Source organism: Vanessa cardui, chromosome 26, assembly GCF_905220365.1.
Source record: "Vanessa cardui chromosome 26, ilVanCard2.1, whole genome shotgun sequence".
Classification (NCBI taxonomy): Eukaryota; Metazoa; Arthropoda; class Insecta; order Lepidoptera; family Nymphalidae; genus Vanessa; species Vanessa cardui.
The window spans coordinates 8668252-8674508 of NC_061148.1; the positions used below are offsets into that span (position 1 = coordinate 8668252).

At 34.8% G+C, this 6257-nt stretch overlaps 1 non-coding gene across 1 annotated transcript; it reads right to left on the bottom strand.

The window, feature by feature from the left end:
• Positions 1 to 200: 200 nt before the first annotated feature.
• On the bottom strand, positions 201 to 273 carry Trnak-uuu. Its single transcript has one exon. It is a non-coding gene; the product is annotated as a tRNA-Lys (tRNA).
• Positions 274 to 6257: the final 5984 nt, after the last annotated feature.

Consider the following 6257-nt stretch of genomic DNA (forward strand, 5'->3'; position numbering starts at 1 on the left):
AGTCCAAACATTTTATAATTTTAATTTTGGCAACAAATATTAAATATTGATAATGATCTTAATTTAGAAATGAGGTTTTATGTAATAAATTTAAAAAAAAATAGAAGAAAGGTTAATGTTTGTGTTTAATTTTTCAAAATACATCAATATGTGATTGGTAAAAAAGTGTTTTTGATATAATACAGTTATAAAAGTATATTCGCCCGGACAGGGACTTGAACCCTGGACCCTTGGATTAAAAGTCCAATGCTCTACCGACTGAGCTATCCGGGCTTCTCTATAACTTAAATAAACTTAGCTATACAACACCATATAACAACGTCTGCGTTGCGGGACGCCCGACAGATTACTTAAACTGTTCGAAAGAAAGCAAGACATACTGGATCCGTAACGCGTTACGTAACGAAACGGCTTACCCTCCCATAAAAAATTACCACTTCGCAAGCCTTCGTCACTTTCAGCAATTTTTTTTCCGAGCTATAAATAATACAACAGAAAACATTCGTTTATAATATTAATTGTTGAACTCGTTGATAGAGACACCGCTTAGAGTAGTCACGGTGGCCTTTTCAATCTCGATATAATGGTTCGTCGAATTCGAAACGATTGATAGTACGAAGATATGTCCAACAAACTTTACATACTTTTTAAAATATAGAAATGCTATCTCATCTTAACATCGATCTGCTTCATAAAAAATGTTAAGATCATTTTTCCGATCTGGATTTGGTATCAGCACCTGTGGGTTTGATGTTTGGCTAGCTTACCTTACAAGCTAGCCATATTTACGAGGAGTCATATTGTATTATCGTGTCAGTTGTAGGTGTATTTTCCAAACGCTCAAACGTGGTTGGTACCTAATCTTTTTCTTTTGGAATCGCGTGAGAAAAATATATGACCAAATTTTTTTCTTAAATAAATATTTTTATCAGATTTTTCTGTCCCTTTTTCATCAGCCATGCAAACCTCATAAGTACGCTTCATACCAAGTTTTATCCAATAAAATTCATTAGTTTTGTGAACGAGTCCAAAGAAAGAGAGGGTTTCTTTCGCATTTATACTGTATTGCACATTTTTTTCTGTTCAATATTATACAGTCCCGACTGTACCTAAAATACTGTACAAAAAAAATGTACCTTACTCCGGTAAGAAAAGGTTCGTCACCTTAAGATCTATTTTCGTGTGCTCAGTATGAGCGATAATCAGCTTTACCGATTGAGAATGCGTTGCAATGATTTGATGTTTAGATTTAAAAGGTACTAAGAGTTGATAAAGGAATTAATTTGAAAACTGACGAAGGCACTTACTCTGACTGTACAATAGACCACATTATAACAGTCCTTAGTGTCAAATATATATAAATAACAGGTTATTATACGCTGTTGTTGGAAGACATCAATCTTTCATGGTTATGTTTCAAGTACTTGTTTTTAAGCTGTATGATTTACCTTAACTTGAAAATGTATTATGAGGTCAATGAACTCGGAGTTGTTTTACAACGACATTTTTACCTTCAAAATTTGTGAAGCGTCGAGATAGTATTTGTGAAAATATTTTGTTTAATATTAAAAAAAAATATGCTTTAAATTCAAGACTGGAATAAAATAATGTTATAAAATTATAAAAAAAAACTTCTTTAATCCAACCAATTTCTTTTTAATTAGTTAATCTCTCATTACGGTGTTAAACCCGACCTCACGGGCTGATCCTTATCAAGAGTAGAGAAACACTCATCTCAATCTCTCGTATCCCCCCTCCTACAGTAATCCATTTGCCCATCATGTATTACTAAATATAAAATATATATATATATATATACATCCTACAACCTTTTTGGCGTCACGCACGTGGTGCATCATTACCACGTCCCCAAGTTCCCCTTAATTTACTTAACATGTCTTAATGAATACTGCTTAATTTTTTGATTTCCAGGTCCTTGGGATACGTTGTTTTCCGATATAAAAAAAATCCCCGATATTCGTCTTTCAGTCAGGCCCAAACACTTTTGAACCCCTAACCATGATGATACATTTAAGGTATCCTAGATATATTGATCATAATTTACCTATGGCATCGATTATTTAGCGTCCTCACAGGATGGACTGTATTTGGAAGTGCGACGTTGCCAGCTTTAGGTTTGTTGTCTCTTTCTTTTCCTATCGCTGTTCTGTTCAAACAGTTCAACGTTTATTTTGTTCCAATATTCGTAACGCTTATACATATACGGATGTCCGATATGTTATAATGTGTAAATACGAATCTTTTACTTTAACTTAACCCATGATTACGCCGACGACTGTTATCCAGATCTCACGGAGGATCAGCGAAAAACTTGAGCGATTTCAAATTTTTTATATTAGATTCATATTTGGTTTGCGCAAATATGATCTCGATGTCTCTCATTTTCACTCTTAGCACAAGTGGCTCTGCCCATAAAACTTCATCGGAATAATTATGACTTCTCTATCATATTACTTTGTTGTTGCATTTGTTATCGCCTGTGTTTTATTTTTCCTGTATGTCATAAAAATCTACCTACCAAATTTTATATTTACGATAATAAAATGATAGTATTTATAATAAAATGAAATTACTGGGAACAGTGCTTTCATTTTAAAGTTGGTAGCATACAGCCACATAGTACCACCTAAAATAGTAATGTATGCTTCAAGATCACGATCTATCGGCTATTGTACAAGGTTCAATTTTGGGTCCCTTTCTATTTCTGGTATATATAAATGATCCTTTTTATGTTAAAGGTATTTGTGATATAGTGTTGTTTGCTGACGATACTTCACTGATTTTTAGGGTTGACAAAAAAAACTGACTATGACGATGTGAACGGTGCATTATCACAGATACACAATTGGTTTACAGTAAATAATTTAGTTTTGATTGCTCAAAAAACAAAATGTGTAGCTTTTACCCTACCCAATGTTAGAAAGCATAATTATAAGATATCTATAAACGGTGACCGTCTTGATGTAGCCGATACTACGGTGTTCTCAGGAATAGAATTGGATTCCAAACTTTAGTGGAGTCCTCATTTATCATCCCTAACAGGAAGACTCAGCTCTGCAACATACGCGTTTAGAAAAGTTAGACAACTAACTGAGGTTGATACCGCTCGTCTAGTATATTTTGGTTTTTTTCACAGTATTCGTCATATGGCATATTACTTTGAGGTAACGCTGTAGGTATTTAATCTGTCTTTATTTTACAAAAGAGAGCAATCCGGTTTATTTATAATCTTGGAGCTAGATACTCTCTTCGGGATGTTTTTAAAAAAGTAGGAATACTCACTGTTGCGTCTCAGTATATTTACAACGATATTATTTATATTCACAGTAACATTGATCACTTTGATAAAATCAGTGATCATCATTGTTTGTGCACTAAAAGTAAGGATAAGCTTATAACACCAAGTTTCCTACTCCGTAAAGTCAATAAATCCTTCTTGGGGCAAGGTATCCGATTCTATAATAAAATTCGGCAGAAATTTTTAACTTTGCCATTTCGTATTTTGGTAAAAAAGGCATATTATTCGAAACAAGATTGAATAAATGATAAAAAAGCGTGGAGGTATCTGTTGACTTCCAAGCTGAATATATTCATTTAAATAATTGTATTTAATTAACATGACTTTGTATTTTTTAAGTGTTGAAAAAGAGTAACTACTGAGTTTTTTTCCGGTTCTTCTCCGTAGAATCTACTTTCCGAACCGGTGGTAGTTTCACTTAATTGTAAAATGACGATTCAAAAGTGCTTGTTAAAGCCTATTTGAATAAATTTTATTTTGATTTCTGTTTTTTTTTTTGATTGAGCGTCCGTATGCAGCTATTAGGCGTCCGTATAAAGCTATTGGGCGTCCGTATACAGCTATTAGGCGTCCGTATACAGCTATTGGGCGTCCGTATACAGCTATTGGGCGTCCGTATACAGCTATTGGGCGTCCGTATACAGCTATTGGGCGTCCTTATACAGCTATTGGGTGTCCATATACAGCTATTGGGCGTCCGTATATGGCTATTGGGCGTCCGTATACAGCTATTGGGCGTCCGTATACAGCTATTGGGCGTCCGTATATGGCTATTTGGCCTCTGTACCAAGTTACTAAGCTTTACGCCGGTTTGTTTACACCGAATAATAAAAACTACCAATCACAGATAACAGAAGATTTAACAGTACAAATACCAATCACGATTGATATAGATGTTGTACAAACTTTCACCCCCTTTTATACCCTTAGAGGATGATTTCGTGGATGGAAACTATCCTATCTTCATACTAAATTTAATTTAAATCAGTTTATCGGATATAGAACTGTACAAACTTCTACTTTCCTTTTTTATCTCGTTAAGGTATAATTTTGGAGACAAAATTATCCTATGTTCTTTTCTACAAAGTCCCCATACTAAATTTCATCTAAATCGGTTCAGCAGCTTAAGCGTATAAAGAAAGATAACAGACAGACAGACATACTTTATATTATTATTATGAATAAGTAATATAAATATTAATTATTGTAATATATTTAAAAAAAACTTCCACGAAGTCCTCGGGGATTCATATATTCATTATTAATATATTTTATAAACATTAAATGACTGATGTAAAACAAACAATAATCAAGCACCGAATAGGTATTATGTAACGCGTAAGTAATGAGCGAGATGGCAACGTCGCAATTTTGGACGCCAAATACGCGAATCCGTAGTCAGGAATTCCCCTCGATATACAGTGTGCGATATACGCGCTGCGGCAGCGCCTCACCTGCGCGGTGATTTCTTCGGGAACTTTTCAATATTTTATTGCAACTATTTAGAGCGATTTTTACCTTCCGTCGATTTTTGTACTACGGCTAGCTAGGATGAATAGGACCTCAATGCCACCGGCTAAAAAAGTGGCGTCCGGTATACGGACGCCAAAAGCAGGTGGACGCCAGTTTAAATGCATTTTCGCCTTCAGTGGACGGCCAATTGTTTGCGGGATAAATATATATATATATATATATATATATATTTATTACTAAATATATATATATATATATATTTATTACTAAATATATATATATATATATATATATATATATATATATATATATATATATATATATATATATATATATATATATATATATATTTAGTAACTACAACGGTTTACAGATTTTCTTTTTAGCTTGTGATGTATGATGAGGATGATTCCCTCCTAATTTCATGATTTAAGATAAACTCAACCCTATAAGAATCAATTCCTCTGCGGGTGGCAAAATATGTAGCATTAATAGGGTATGAACGGTTGTTTCTTTTGATATCGTTCGCTTATAAACTTGTAAGTTTGGTCATTTCGATGAAATTAGACACATGCGGTATTCCTCACGATGTTTTCCTTCACCGCCGAGCACGAGATGAATTATAAACACAAATTAAGCACGTATATATAGTGGTGCTTGCCTGGGTTGAACTCGCAATCATCGGTTAAGATGCACGCGTTCTAACCACTGGGCCATCTCAGCTCTAAACGCTAACCCTATAGACCATAAAGAAATTAGGACAGCAAAGCAAACATCAATTTCACACGGTATCGTCTCTTCCGCTAATATGAAGGCTCATTCATATTTCGCACGGTTAATCAACATTGCAAATCCACGAGGAACAGCCTTAAGTATACAACAACAACAACAGTCCGTAAGTTTCCACTGCTGGACTTAAGGCCTCCTATCCCTTTAAGAAGAAGGTTTGGAACATATTCCACCACGCTGTTCCAATGCGGGTTGGTGGAATGCACATGTGGCAGAATTTCTATGAAATTTGTCACATGCAGGTTTCCTCACGATGTTTTCCTTCACCACCGAGCACGAAATGAATTATAAAGACAAATTAAGCACATGAATCAGCGGTGCTTGCCTGGGTTTGAACCCGCAATCATCGGTTAAGATGCACGCGTTCTAACCACTGGGCCATCTCGACTCTTCAAGTATCCGTGGCACCATTCCACCGGTAATAATTCGTGGAGTAATTGTTTTAAGTCATCTATCATGTAATAGAGAGACACCATAATAGCCCTAAACTATTCTCACGAGAAAGTGCACATGGCGTTTGTGTTTTGTTATAACATAAGGATTATGTTTTCGTAATTCACATCCTAGGTCATCCTTTGGGTTAGATTTTATCGAGTTTTATTACTTGTTTCTTTGAAGACACCGCTATTTAATTTTTTTTGGGATATGGGATTGTTTTACTAGGCTTTACGCCGTG